Below are 12998 nucleotides of genomic sequence, written 5' to 3' on the forward strand. Positions count from 1 at the left end.
TGTGAGGGAGTAAATTTTGTTTAAAAAAAAAAAAAATTGTTTTTAACGTTAAATTATTATTGAGAGACGGAGAGAGACAGACCATGAACGTGGGAGGGGCAGAGAGAGGGGGGGACCCAGAATCCGAAGCAGGCTCCAGGCTCTGAGCCGTCCACACAGAGCCCGACGCGGGGCTCGAACTCGCAAACCGTGAGATCACGACCTGAGCCGAAGTCGGACGCGTAACCGACTGAGCCCCCCAGACGCCCCTAAATTTTGTTTCATAAAACACAGATTGTTGTTTCGAGCCACTCAGTTTGTGGCACTTTGTTACGGCGTAGCCCTGGGAAGCTAACACACTGACCCACCCCGGATGGTTTATCACTTGGCAAACATCCCGCACAAAAGCTCCCCAAAATGGGCACCAGGAGGCGCCATTCCAGAAGCTGCTCCCTCTGCCTTCCAGGCACCTGCTGTTCACCCGGAGATTGAGATGCCAGGCCTCCCTCCAGCATCCTCGTTGCTACTCTCATTAGACCGTCACTGTCTGTTCTGACCTAGGCTTCGGATTTTCTAGAATTCCCTTTCCCTCCGCTCCAACCCCTGCCAATGGAGCAGCGCCCTCCCCCACAGGTGCACAGGTGCTCTCTTGGCTCCCGCACGGGTCCTTCCCTTCCACCCTGTGACTCCAAAGCTGCCTCCCACCGGGAGCTTTCCTTAACCCCCCCCCCACTTGGAGTCGATTTCTACCCCCCCGGGTCTCCCCTAGGCTGTGAACTCCTGGGAAATCAAGAACCATAGAGCAGAGGCATGGCAAGAAATGAAAGCAGAGACCCTCGCCCTTGGTCAACCACCCCTCTCTGCTGCCCCCCACCCTCGTGCACCCAACGGGCCCGCCTCCCGCTTCCCTCCTGTCAACACTGCCTCTGACCCCACTTAGGCCCTGCTCTTGGCCTGTGACCTCCCTCTGCCACACCCACCCTGGGTTCACATTTTCTGCCTCGTGGCTCCGTGCTCCTGACTCCATCCACATAACCATTCTGACCAAGTGGATCAAGCGCACTGACCTTCCCCCTTGACCTGCCCGGCTCCCGAGCCATGCCCGACAATGCCACTCAGACCTGGAGCTTCCAGAAGATCCCCCTGATCGGAGGTGTGAGTACCAAGTGCGGTCACCCACGCCCCTCCCACCCAAACCACGTGGCCCGTGATTTTAGTCACTAATACTGGCCGGTGTCCTGTGTGATGCCGGCAATGACAATCGTCATCATCGCTCCCAGCCGGGCCAGGCCAATACGCTTCCGGGGGCACGACCGGGATGCACCCCCACTTCCCTTCGGGCCCGCGCGCCCCCCGAGAGCCCCGGGAAGGCCCCGGGCCCGAGCACACACCCAGTCCTGGCCCCCGTCCACTCAGTGTCCTTTCTCATTCTGAGTCGGTTTCTGTGGTGCTGGAAGATGTTTTCAAAATGATGCGAGCATATTTCTGAGGTCAGCTCCTAATCAAAAACGACTCCCAGACGGTGCCCTGGTTTAAAAAGAAAGAAAGAAGAAATGAAGTGAGTCATCATCCAAACCATCTGAATGAAACAAAGACACAACAAACTCCGCTTTCCTCCTGCGCCAGAAGAGATGAGCTCAGCCTTGCAGAGAGGCAGCTGGAGGGAATTAACGGGGATCTCCGGCTCCCCGAGATAGCGGGGACCGCACGGCCGACCGGGCCGTGACTCACGGCCAGAACCACGGGGATACGGCCACCCCGGGCGGCCTGGACCCCTCGGAGGGGCCTGCGGCAGGGGCCGCGGCTCCCAAGGGGGCCCTGGGGACCCACGCCGATGGGGAGACCCAGGAGTGACCATGGAGAGACCCCCAAAGCTGGGGAGATTCCATTCTGCTAGACCGGGTTTCACAAAGTCCCAGACGCCCCCAGTGGTGATTCTCTTTGCAATGTCGGTGACCCCTCCTCCCGATTCTCCCTGGGCCCCTCTTCCCACACCCCTCCCTCTGGGGGAGAACAGCCACTTCCCCGGGGAATCCCGGGGCTCCCACTGAAATGATGAGTCTGCCAAGATTCTGAACTCAGAGGACTCCGCCAGACGGACGTTCCCCCAGATTTGGGAGGGAGGCGTGACTGGACAGAACTGAGGGGTCAGGCCAAGCTGGCTGCTAGCAGCGGGTCCCAGATCCGCCGTAACGGTCATTGCAAAATGTGTGACTTCCAATCAGGACGGTCAAGACGGCCCACCGCCCTTAGAGCAGTAGGTTTTTTGAAAATGGAAGTGATTTCTTGAATGATAGCAGTAACAGATGCACATGTACACGTGATAACACTTCTTTTCAATAATGAAAGTATTAGGCGCGAACATGAAGACGTTAGTATCTCAGGATGTTACGATCAAGGGGGAGAAAAGTGTAACACGGCGTCTCGTTCTACCAGAGGACTCGCCAGCCCCTTCCCCAGGGCTCATAGTTCTTGGTTTGGCTTTTCTAGGTTTTCTGATGGTAAAGTTTACCTTGAACGCTCCGTTTGCTTCTACTTCTTGATCTACCAGCGTTAGATGGCAGTGAATGATTCCTCCCATTGAAAGGTGAGGGAATCGGGGCATCTGGGTGGCTCAATCGGTTAAGCGTCTGATTCTTGGTTTCCGCTCAGGTCACGATCTCATGGGTTGTGAGATCGAGCCGCGCATCCGGCTCTGGACTGACAGCGCGGAGTCTGCTCGGAATGTTCTCTCTCCCTCTCTCTCTCTCTTGCTCTCTCTCTCTCCCTTTCTCTCTCTCTCTCTCTCTCTCCCTTTCTCTCTCCCCTTCTCTCTCTCTCCCTTTCTCTCTCCCTTTCTCTCTCTCCCTCTCCCTTTCTCTCTCTTTCTCTCTCTCTCTCTCTTGCTCTCTTTCTTTCTCTCTCTCTCAGAAGGTTGACATAGATCCTTGAGCAGTTGTTTTCGTAAAGAGTACAAGGATTGTAAACGTTTGAATTCTGGAATGTCTAAGAATATCTTAATTTTGTTTAGCCATATGCAAGGAACTCTAGATTGAGAATCTTTAGCCCTCGGATCATGGTAGGCCTAGCTTCATCTTCTGGCATCCACGCAGGCGACAGATCTGGCGTTCATCTGATTCTTCGTCTTTTGTGGTTTGACACTTTATTTCCCACAGCTTGGTTGGTAGCCTCTTTACTCTTAAAGTTTTGTTTTTTTTTTTAACGTTTTTTATTTATTTTTGAGACAGGGAGAGACAGAGCATGAACGGGGGAGGGTCAGAGAGAGAGGGAGACACAGAATCTGAAACAGGCTCCAGGCTCCGAGCCGTCAGCCCAGAGCCCGACGCGGGGCCCGAACTCACGGACCACGAGATCGTGACCTGAGCTGAAGTCGGACGCCCAACCGACTGAGCCACCCAGGCGCCCCTACTCTTAAAGTTTTAAAACTTCCCCTGATGTCGGTAGGTATGCATTGTAAACGGAACCTGGTGGAACACGTAACCTGCAGACCTTAAGTCTTTCCTGGAGTGCGGCGAAATACTCCTCTCGTTTCTTTTATTATTTCCTCCCCACCATTCTCTCCCTTCTTTGGAAATTCCCATTTCACAGGGGTTGGAAATCCTGGATTTATCCCCTCTGTCTCAACTTTTCTCATATCTTCTAGTGTTCTCCCTTTACATTCTAGGCCATTTCTTTGATCCTGGACTCCAGATACTAACTTGGTCATCGGCTAGATCTTAGTTTTCAGCCCGCTCATTGAAATTTTTGAGCACGATCAGATTCCTCTCATTTTCTTCCCCTCTGACTACTCCATTTTCACACCAACCTACTCCTGTTGAGGCAAACGTCTCTCAAATCCTCTTAAAGACACAAACTAGAATGAAATCTTTGTTCTCCCCTTCCCTGAATTATCTCCGCTTGCTCAGAGTGAAGTATTCCGTTCATCCACTGTGATCCTTCCCTTTTGTGATACTTGTTTTCCCCACGTGCCTTGAGATTCCCCTGAATGTTGGTTTCCATTTACAGATAAAGGATCAAGTTGGTTAATGTCCGTAAGAGGCCTGGTTTTCCTCTGCAGCCCCAATTGGTTTCCTTTCCCAGTGGGTCTCTCCTGGGAAGGGTGGGACAAGCCATGGGCTGTGCCTACGTGGGCAGGGCACGACCTCCCTCAAGCCTCCCTCTAAGGTACAAGGGCAGAAAGCCAACAGGCAGGCAAAGGAGATTCCAGCTTGTCAGAGCAAAGAGGATTAAACGAACAGGAGTTCGTTTTTCTCCAGCAGAAGGAGGCCTGAGGGCAGGCAGTCGGCAGATGTCAGGGTGGCTCAGTGATACTGATCGAGATGCCCACTTTTCGTGTTTGCCAGATGGATGGCTGTCACACCTTGAGCTTCTGGTAGGAAAAGGAAGACCAAGGAAGCCGGAAGGAAGGGCATTTATATCAGGAAACTGAAAGCCACTCCAGAAATCCCCAACAGATTCCTGTGCACATTCGTGGTCTCAAGGGAGCCTGGGAGATCAAACTTTTTAGCCAAGTACTTTGCGATCTTGAACAAACCAGGGCTCCTCTTAGGAACAAAGAACGAGGGTCATCTGGGTGGCTCAGTCGGTGAAGCGTCCGACTTTTGACTCCCACTCCAGTCATGATCTCACAGTTCGCGGGATTGAGCCCCGTTTTGGGCTCTGCACTGACAGGGCAGAGCCTGCTTGGGATTCTCTCTCTGCCCCTCCCCTGCTCACGCTCACCTCCTCTCTCTCTCTCTCAAAATAAATAAGTAAGCATTAAACAAAAGTGTAAAACTTAAAAAAAAAAAAAAAGGAAGAAGGAAATCAGATGCTGGGTAGGCTACCAACCGTGTGTACGAGGGGTGTTTCCACATCCTTCCCCCTGGGGGCGCTGCTTAGTGTTTCCACCAGCCCCATGCCCATGACAGAGACCTCAATTTTCTCTCCTCTCTCAGCCCTGTAGCAGAGATTGCTATCTGTCCCCTACTGTTGATTCCCTCCCTCCCTTTTAGTATCAGAACTCCTACTTTTACTGGACAACTGGCCACCTAAAACAGCCACCCTTCTCAACCTTCTGTTGCAACTGCCTGTGCCTGGGGGGCCAGGTCCCAGACGATGGAATTGTGGCGGAAGTGAAGGATTCAACTTTTGGGTGTGCTCGTAGAGGGAAAAGAGGGGTGGACTCTCCCCTTCGCTCCTTCCCATTGGCTAGGCTGCAGATGTGGTGGAGAATTTTCCAGAACACCCCCGAGGATGGTGAAGCATCAGCGCGGAGAGGGTGAGGACCCGAGGTAATGGACCCCTCCTTAGTTCTGGCAACAGATTCATGTTGTTTTAGCCACTGCTGTTGGGCCTTTGCTGCAAATGTTCAGTCCAAACAGCCACCTTAAAGATACCTTCTCAGTCCCATTAAAAAAAAAAAAAATCACCATCACCAGTTGTGGACAGAGTAGTAGTCCCCGAGATGTCCACATTCGAATCCCCGGAAACTATGAATAGGATGTAAGCCTGAGATGGCAAAAGGGGCTTCAGGGATGTGATGCAGGATTTTGCGATGGAAAATTCCCCTGAGTGACCTGGGGCAGCCCAGTGTCATCTCAAGGGTCCGCAGAAAGGGGGCGACCAGAGGGTCAGAGTCAGAGGAGGAGATGCGGTGACAGCGGCAGAGGTCAGAGACCGAGATTTCAAGATGCTGCCGGCTTTGAAGATGGAGGAGGGAGCCACAACCCAAGAACGCAGCTTCTGGAAGCTGGACAAAGCAAGGGAATGGAGTCCCTCTGGGAACATGTAGGAGGAACTCGGTCTTTCTGACACCTTGACTTTAGAATTTCTGAACTCCAGAACCGTAAGATACTGAATCGGTGCCGTTTTAAGCCATTGCGTGTGTGGTTATTCGTTACCGCAGCAAGAAGAAACTAATACACTAGTGAGAGACGCCGTCCAGGAGAACGTAAGAGGCGCCATTCGTGGAGCGTTTCATCCGGCCCTCATCACGCAGACGCGTAGGGCGAATGACTCCACTCAATCTTCACAACCCTCCCATCACGCCCATCTTACAGAAGACGCGGAGATTCAGAGAGGTGACGTAAGCCGTCCGAGGTCACACAGCCAGTTAAGTGGCAGAGCCCGGTGCTCGTCTGCCATCATCCCACCGAAACGTCAAGAAGGGTCAGAAACGTGGCTCGAAACCCGTGCCCTGCCCGCCAACCTGGGAAGTAATGCCTTATTTTTTTCCAACTTGTCAGGATATCCTGCTCATCCCCTAAACCTCTCTCTTCTGGTTTAAAATAGCCTTTGCTCTGCTGCAGTTCGGAGGCTCAGAGACCCCTCATTTGTGGCTGCCCATAAGCACACCACGGGCCTCCTCCCTTTGTCTGGAGGAACAGTTCTCCTGTGACGACACAAGCATGAGTCAGGGTGCTGGCGGGGACCTGGGGCGAGGGTCCTCCCAAGGGCAGCCAGGCTCAGGAAACCACAGCCAAGCCTGAGGGCGGGGGGGGGGGGGTCCACACCCTATCTCAACACCCTCTCAGGACCCTCTAGGCACCTCTCCCGTCCAGGCCACTTCCGAAGGGGTCGGAGGGAGTTCCGACACTCAGCCGTGAGTGACGGAATCCCTCGTTCTCTCCCACGTTTGCTCTCTTTGCTTCTCTGCTGCAGGGGCACCTCTCCTGAGGCCCAAGGCTACCACTGCCTGGTCGTCTGTGGAGGGGAAGGGCCCCTCCCCTCTCTGTCCCAGCCACAGTCGCGGCTCTGCCACGGTGGGTGTGTGACTAGAATGCATCATGTCCACGGTCTCTGGGGCTTCCTGCTGGCCCGAAGGCTCTCACTGACCACATGTACAGTGGGTGTTGGTCCACGTGTACTGTCATAAACCCTCGGACCCTCGTCTGTAAAAGAACCTACCTTATAGGATTGTTTGAGGATTCAACTAGATAATGCAGGAAAAGGACTGAGTGCAGTCTTGGCACAGACAGCTCATAATAATTCTTGGGCTTTTAATTATTACCACCCTTCTACTTTGGTTCTAACAAAACTCATTTCTTTCCTGTCTTATTCCCCAGGTTTAGGTTTCCAAATCTAAGGCAGAGGTTGCAAACTAGTGGTCCCACAAGTTGTGCCGAGCCTGGGATGTGTCCTCTTTGGCACACCAGGTTGTCAGCCCACACGGTGGTTTTAAAACTTGAGATAGTTGCCAAAGGAATTAGTTAGGGTACAGGTTCAGCTGCTGACCTGGAGACCCCAAATAATAGCAGCTTAAGGAAGAGAGAATTTTCTCTTTCTCTCTCTCCCAGAATTGTTTGACGACGAGCAGGTGGCTATGAACGCTCCATGGGGCTGGGGACTCAGGCTCCCTCCTTCTTGTTCCATTTCCTTTCCAGAGTGCTACCCTCCAGAGTGGCCACGGTGGCTCACCATCATGTCGTCTGGGTCTGCATTCAGCCAGCAGCAGAAGGGCAGGGAAGGGTGTGCCCTTCCTCTGGGGGGTCAAGGCCTTGCAGTTCTTCCAAAGCCCACATCACTTCTGCTAATGGCCCATTGGCCTGAACTTGGTCATTTGGCCACACGTAGCAGCTGCTGGAGGTGAATCGTATTTGGGACGGCCACGGGCCTGACAAGAATTAAGAGGAGCTGTTATCAAAGAAAAAGGAGAGCATCAACTTGGGTGACATTTAAAAATTGGGGAGTTTTAGATTCTGGGGCACGCCGATTACAAGTAGAACTCACGTGCACTGGGCATCTCTCTTGTGCTCTCCTTGCACTGGCCATGTGAGTGGCATGCATCCGAGACTGTGAGCTCGCCCCCCCCATGAAGCAAAGCCCAGCTCCTTCCTACGCTGCCCAGTGCTGCTTGCATGCTAGAGACAGCTTTGGAATGGCCCAGCGAGCACATTCCACAAACCACCGTACCCCCAGCCCCCACCCGAGGGTGACCTCATCCCACCATCTGGGCAGGCAGTGTCCCCTCTCTCTGTTCCTTCCCTCCTGATCGCTGAGGGCCCAAGGCACATGCTTCTTCCCATCCGGTCCTCAGGTTGGGGACCACAGAAGGTGCCCAAACATACTGCTGAGACTACCTCTCACTCAGACCCTGGGAAAGGCCACCGGCCACCCGTCCCCCTGGCTCTCCACTCCCACCAGCCCCAGAAGCAGAAGAGCCTTTCAGAGAAACTGGGCTGGTGACAGCAAGGGGAGGGTGCCGGGCCACACCCGGGCCATCCAGTGGCAGGGTCCACTCCCCTGCCCCCCCCATGCCACGGCCCCCCAGCTGCTGCGACAGGAAGACCAGTGGTGTGTGCCTTCCACCTCCCAGCGGGTCGTAAATATCGCTCCTGGAGGTTACTGGGCCCCACGCTCCGTCCTCAGCCTCTCCAAGGGACACGAGGAGGAAGGACTGAGTCACGGCCCCCGGCCCTTTCTAAATTGGACTTAAAACGAAAAAATAAATAAAAGAGGGAAAGGGCCTGATTGTTTTTCAGAGCAGAAGAACGAGCTTACTCTGTGCTCACAAGCCTCTAACAGGACCCGAGGGAGTGAGCTCACGGCAGCCGTTCCCCTCACCGAACTTCACCTTCAAGGTGAACCCAGGAGCCAAAGAAAATATTGTGATAAAGTCTAAGGTACTGCTGATGCCTGCCCGGCCACTCGATTAACTGAACTGAATGCAAACGAGTCTCCTCGCTTCTTCCTCTCTGCAAATTTGGGTTGGGGGAGGCAAGCACTGGGCCCCCAGCCCAGTGCTGCTCACCATACACTACTCGAGGCCCTTGCTCACTTCTTCCCTTTGTCCTTTCTACACAGATCTCGGGGTCGCTGCACAAGCCACAGGGTCAGGGACAAAATGAAAATGCAGGGCCCTTGTTCAAAAAGCAGGAAGAAAAGTGCCAATAAAGATACCCAAGGTACTGAAATAGAAAGTATTTTCCTTTCTTGACTTGTCATGGGTGTTTCTTTGCTATTTGCTATTGTTCTCCGTGCAGAAAAAACTTAGAATGATTAGCATGGAATTTTGTTGCCCGGCTGTATATTGCAAAACTCCAATTCTAAATTCAAAGAGAAGGGCATTGAGCCCGCCAGCAGAATCACCCGGATTACATGACTTGTATTTTGTCGCTCATGCACACACACACACACACACACACACGTTCCATCCTTGCCAGTGCAGGGGAAACACCACACAGAAACTTCTCTTCTGGACACGCGAACATTCTACCGGCCCCCCTCTGCCTTCTGCTCGCCGCAGAGAGAGGATGGGCAGAAAGGAGAAGGAATCACGGGTTGCGCAATCCTTCCTTTCCTTCCAAGGCTCGTTTCCAGGATCAATGACTGACCAAAACAGAAGTTCCATGGGTAAGACAGGGTTCCTTGGTTGGTCGGGTCTCTTTCCGCATTTGCCTTTTTTTCTACATTCCAAGCAGGTTCTGGTTCTGACAGAAAGCCTGGCCTCTCAGGGCTGTCAGTGCCCCTCCCCCCACCCCCCAGTTACCACTCGGCCGGCCGTGAGTCTAACACGCATCCCTTGGACATCCCCTGAGTCTCGATGAACTCCCATGGTGGTGGGCGTCTCAGATTCCGGATCCTGGGAACAGCCGAGGTCGCCTTGGCTCTCACACATTCCGCCTCCGCCCCCATCCCATCGGACTCCACTTACCAAATACCCGTTCGAAGATAAATTGGGAATTTTTAGAGGACAGAAGTGCCAGATGTGGGGCTGATCTGAGCACGAGGCCTCGGTGCCCAGCCATGACGCGGATCCTCACGTCATGTTTATCTTTCTGACTCGCAACGTATCTGCTTCGCACAGCAAAGCGGGTCTGATATGTGACAATTACCGCCCGGCCATGACACTGGCCGTGAAACTTGCTGGATGTTTCTCTAGGTCTAGGTCACCAGAGAACTCATCAAAACCCTCCGGCGGGTTCTCGAATGGGTCCCCATCCTACCTACACCATAGCACATTCTCCCTACTGGCAGCTGACCCCCACCGGCCCCCCTCCGCCTCCTTTCTCTGCTGCTCGCTCACCCTGCCCCAGGCCTCTTTCCTCGAACAAAGCCTTTCCAGTTTTGCACCCGCCGTTCCCTGTCCACAGCTCCTCTGTGACGGCCTGTGCAGCCTTGAGGTGCCGGGTGCAACGTCACCTCCTCCAAGAGCCCTGCTCTGACAATAAAGTACCTCCCAGTCCTTCTTCATCAGGCACGTGACTGATTGCCCAGCGACTCCCACCAGGGCTACGCTCGGTGCTGGTGGGTTTCAGATTGGGTTTCCGAACCAATCACTGGTTGGGGGTTAGATGATCATGACTGGCTTAGGCCAGGGGTGGGCAAGTCTGGCCCACTGCTTGGGTTTGTTAATAAAGTTTTACTGGAACACAACCACGCTCACTTGTTCATGTATCATTTTTCGGTTGCTTTCTGGCCACCACAGCAGAGTTGATTAGTTACGACAAACACTGTGGCTTGGGGGCGCCTGGGTGGCTCAGTCGGTTGAGCGTCCGACTTCGGCTCAGGTCACGATCTCGTGGTTCGTGGGTTCGAGCCCCGTGTCGGGATCTGTGCGGACAGCTCAGAGCCTGGAACCTGCTGCGGATTCTGGGTGTCTCCTTCTCTCTCTGCCCCTCCCCCACTTGTGCTCTGTCTCTCTCTCTCAAAAATAAATGTAACAAAACCAAACCGAACACTGTGTGGCTTGCAAAGCCTTAAATATTTAATCTCGGGCCCTTATAGAATATGTTCGCCATCCCCTGGGTTAGACCGAGTTTACTCCCGGGTCTGGAGATGGGGTCAGCCTCTCTGGAGTCTCATGGCTGCGTCAGAAAGAGGTCGATGCCTAAGCAGGGTGAGGATGCCGAGAGGCAGGAGGAAGGGGAGGAATGAGAGTGATCAACCAGCAGGGGCAGAAAATACTTCTGAGGACACAGATTTTCTGTAGGTTTCTTTTGGGACACGTGCCTTTGAAGCCCTGGGCCGCCATGTAAAGAAACCCGGCCACCCTAAAGCCACCACACTAGACACGCCCTGAAAAGAGATCGGCCAGAGAGAGCGCTTCCCGGGAGCCCCCCGTGTCTGAGCCGACGGCCGGCTTCAGCATCAGCTTCTGCTGGCATTTTCACTGGCATTCGTAGCCGCTGCGAGCCAGCGAGCCTTCAGGGGTTCCAGATGCCACGTTTCTCGTGAGCCTCCCCAGCTGACACCACATAGAGCAGAGAAGGGCTGTTCTCACCGAGCCCTGCCCGGTTTTCAGGTTGGCGAGATGAATAAATACTGGCTATTTTATACGCCCCCAAAGGTTAAGCGACATGCTCAAGGTCGCCAGCTCGTAGGTGGCAGGATTTCACCTCCGTTTACCTCTCTCTGGAGCTCCTACCATTCACCGTGTGCGGATGAAAGGAGACGAGACGTGAAAAGGGCTTAGCCCAGCCTCGGGCACACACGAAGCGCTCAAGGACGGGGCCACGGTCACTGGCGTTGTTATCTTTGCCCTAAGTTGCCCAAGACCCCCCAGTAACTTAGAAATAACTGGGTCCTCCGCTGCTTCTTAGCCTGCTGCTTTCCACTCTCACTCCCATTTCTGAAGAGAGAGGACATGAGATGTTTGCAGAGCACTTAGGGAGGCGTGTGTGAAATGCTACAAAATATATGTATCAGTCTCCGCCCTGGTTCCCGAGCCAGAGCTCCTAAAACCCGTGTAAATAGGGATGCCAGGAGCATCTTCTGTTGGGCTGTTTGGTCTCTGACCCCAGTTCCCAGAGTTCCTAAATCCCTTGGGATTTCCCGGGTGACAGCGGAAGTTTTTGTTCTAGTGGTGGTCAGCTCCCGGACGGGGGCTGGTCACTAGAAAGAGCCGACCAGGATTAGAAGCTTGGAAATTTTAGCCCCCACCCCCACCTCCCGAAAGAGGACAGGGGCGAGAAAACGAGTGAATCGTGACTGTGTGACGAACACTCCATAAAAAGTCCCGAAAGTATGGGATTCAGAAAGCTTCAGGCTTCGTGGACATATCCAGGTGCCAGGAGGATGGCATGTCCCAACCCCACGGGGACGGAGTCCCCTGTCCTCTTCCGGACCTTGCCCCGTGAACCTCTTCATCTGGCTCTTCACGGATACCCTGAAAAGTATCCTTTGTAATCAATCGGCGGTAGTAAGTGAAGTGCTTTCTTGGGCTCTAGCAAATTATCGGACCCGAGGAGGGGGCTGTGGGACCCCCCCCTGAGCCGCTGGTGGGCTAGAAGCACAGGCTCACCTGACCGGCAGCTGGTGTCAAAGTCGCCAGGGGAGGGGGAGGCAGCCTCGCGGGGCTGACCCCGCGGCCTGGGGAGTCTGTGCCGATTCCGGTTAGTGTCAGAATCGGATTGAGTTGTAGAGTCGCAGCTGGTGTTGCGGAATTGCTGATGGGGGAAAACCCACACACCTACTGTCAGAGTGCTGTGAGCAGCGTGTGAGAAAGCAAACAGAGAACAGGGTTTTTTCCCTTTTCAGTCTGGCATGTGAGCCTGTGCCGTCAGCCCCAGCTGCCACGACCGATCGGTACGGGTTGAAGCGAAGAAGACAGCCCGCCGAGCGCCCGCCCCTCTGGTCTCTGCCTCTCCCCGGCCCCATCTCCTCGTGCCGCCAAGATTTATCCTCACGTATGGATCCAGGGCCGACGGGTCACCCCAAACCAGGGACCAGCTGAGACTCATCTGAGATACTAAGCCCTCATCGGCCCTGGGGCCGCCCCCCAGAAGCTGACCTCTCTCCCCAGAGAGGCTGGCTCACGGGGCAAGATGCCTCGCTGCATCTGGGCAGAAGCAGTTGACATCGGCTGTCAGGACAGAAATGTCCCAGGGCTCGCAGAGGTCGGAAGCTCTGCCGTCAGGAAGCAGACACTAGACTAGCCTTGTGACTCACTGCTTTCCCAAGGTCAGGTATCATTTTGAAGGTCAGCTACGCCTGAGGCTCTGGGAGCCATGCCCTTATTTGGTGAAGCTTACAAGTGGACCTCTTGGCGACCACCCCTTGCCCCCATCCCTCGAGCCCTGGCCTTTATCTGAATTTTC

The 12998-nt window shown here is 54.2% G+C and overlaps 1 long non-coding RNA gene across 1 annotated transcript in view; it reads right to left on the bottom strand.

The window, feature by feature from the left end:
- Positions 1-1101: 1101 nt before the first annotated feature.
- The window catches only part of LOC122237155, a 54637-nt gene continuing 42740 nt past the window's right edge, over positions 1102-12998 (bottom strand). Inside the window, exon 4 of the long non-coding RNA XR_006215367.1 lies at positions 1102-1506. This is a non-coding gene — a long non-coding RNA (uncharacterized LOC122237155). The remainder of the gene's footprint in view (positions 1507-12998) is intronic.

This window comes from Panthera tigris, chromosome A3 (assembly GCF_018350195.1).
Source record: "Panthera tigris isolate Pti1 chromosome A3, P.tigris_Pti1_mat1.1, whole genome shotgun sequence".
Lineage (NCBI taxonomy): Eukaryota > Metazoa > Chordata > Mammalia > Carnivora > Felidae > Panthera > Panthera tigris.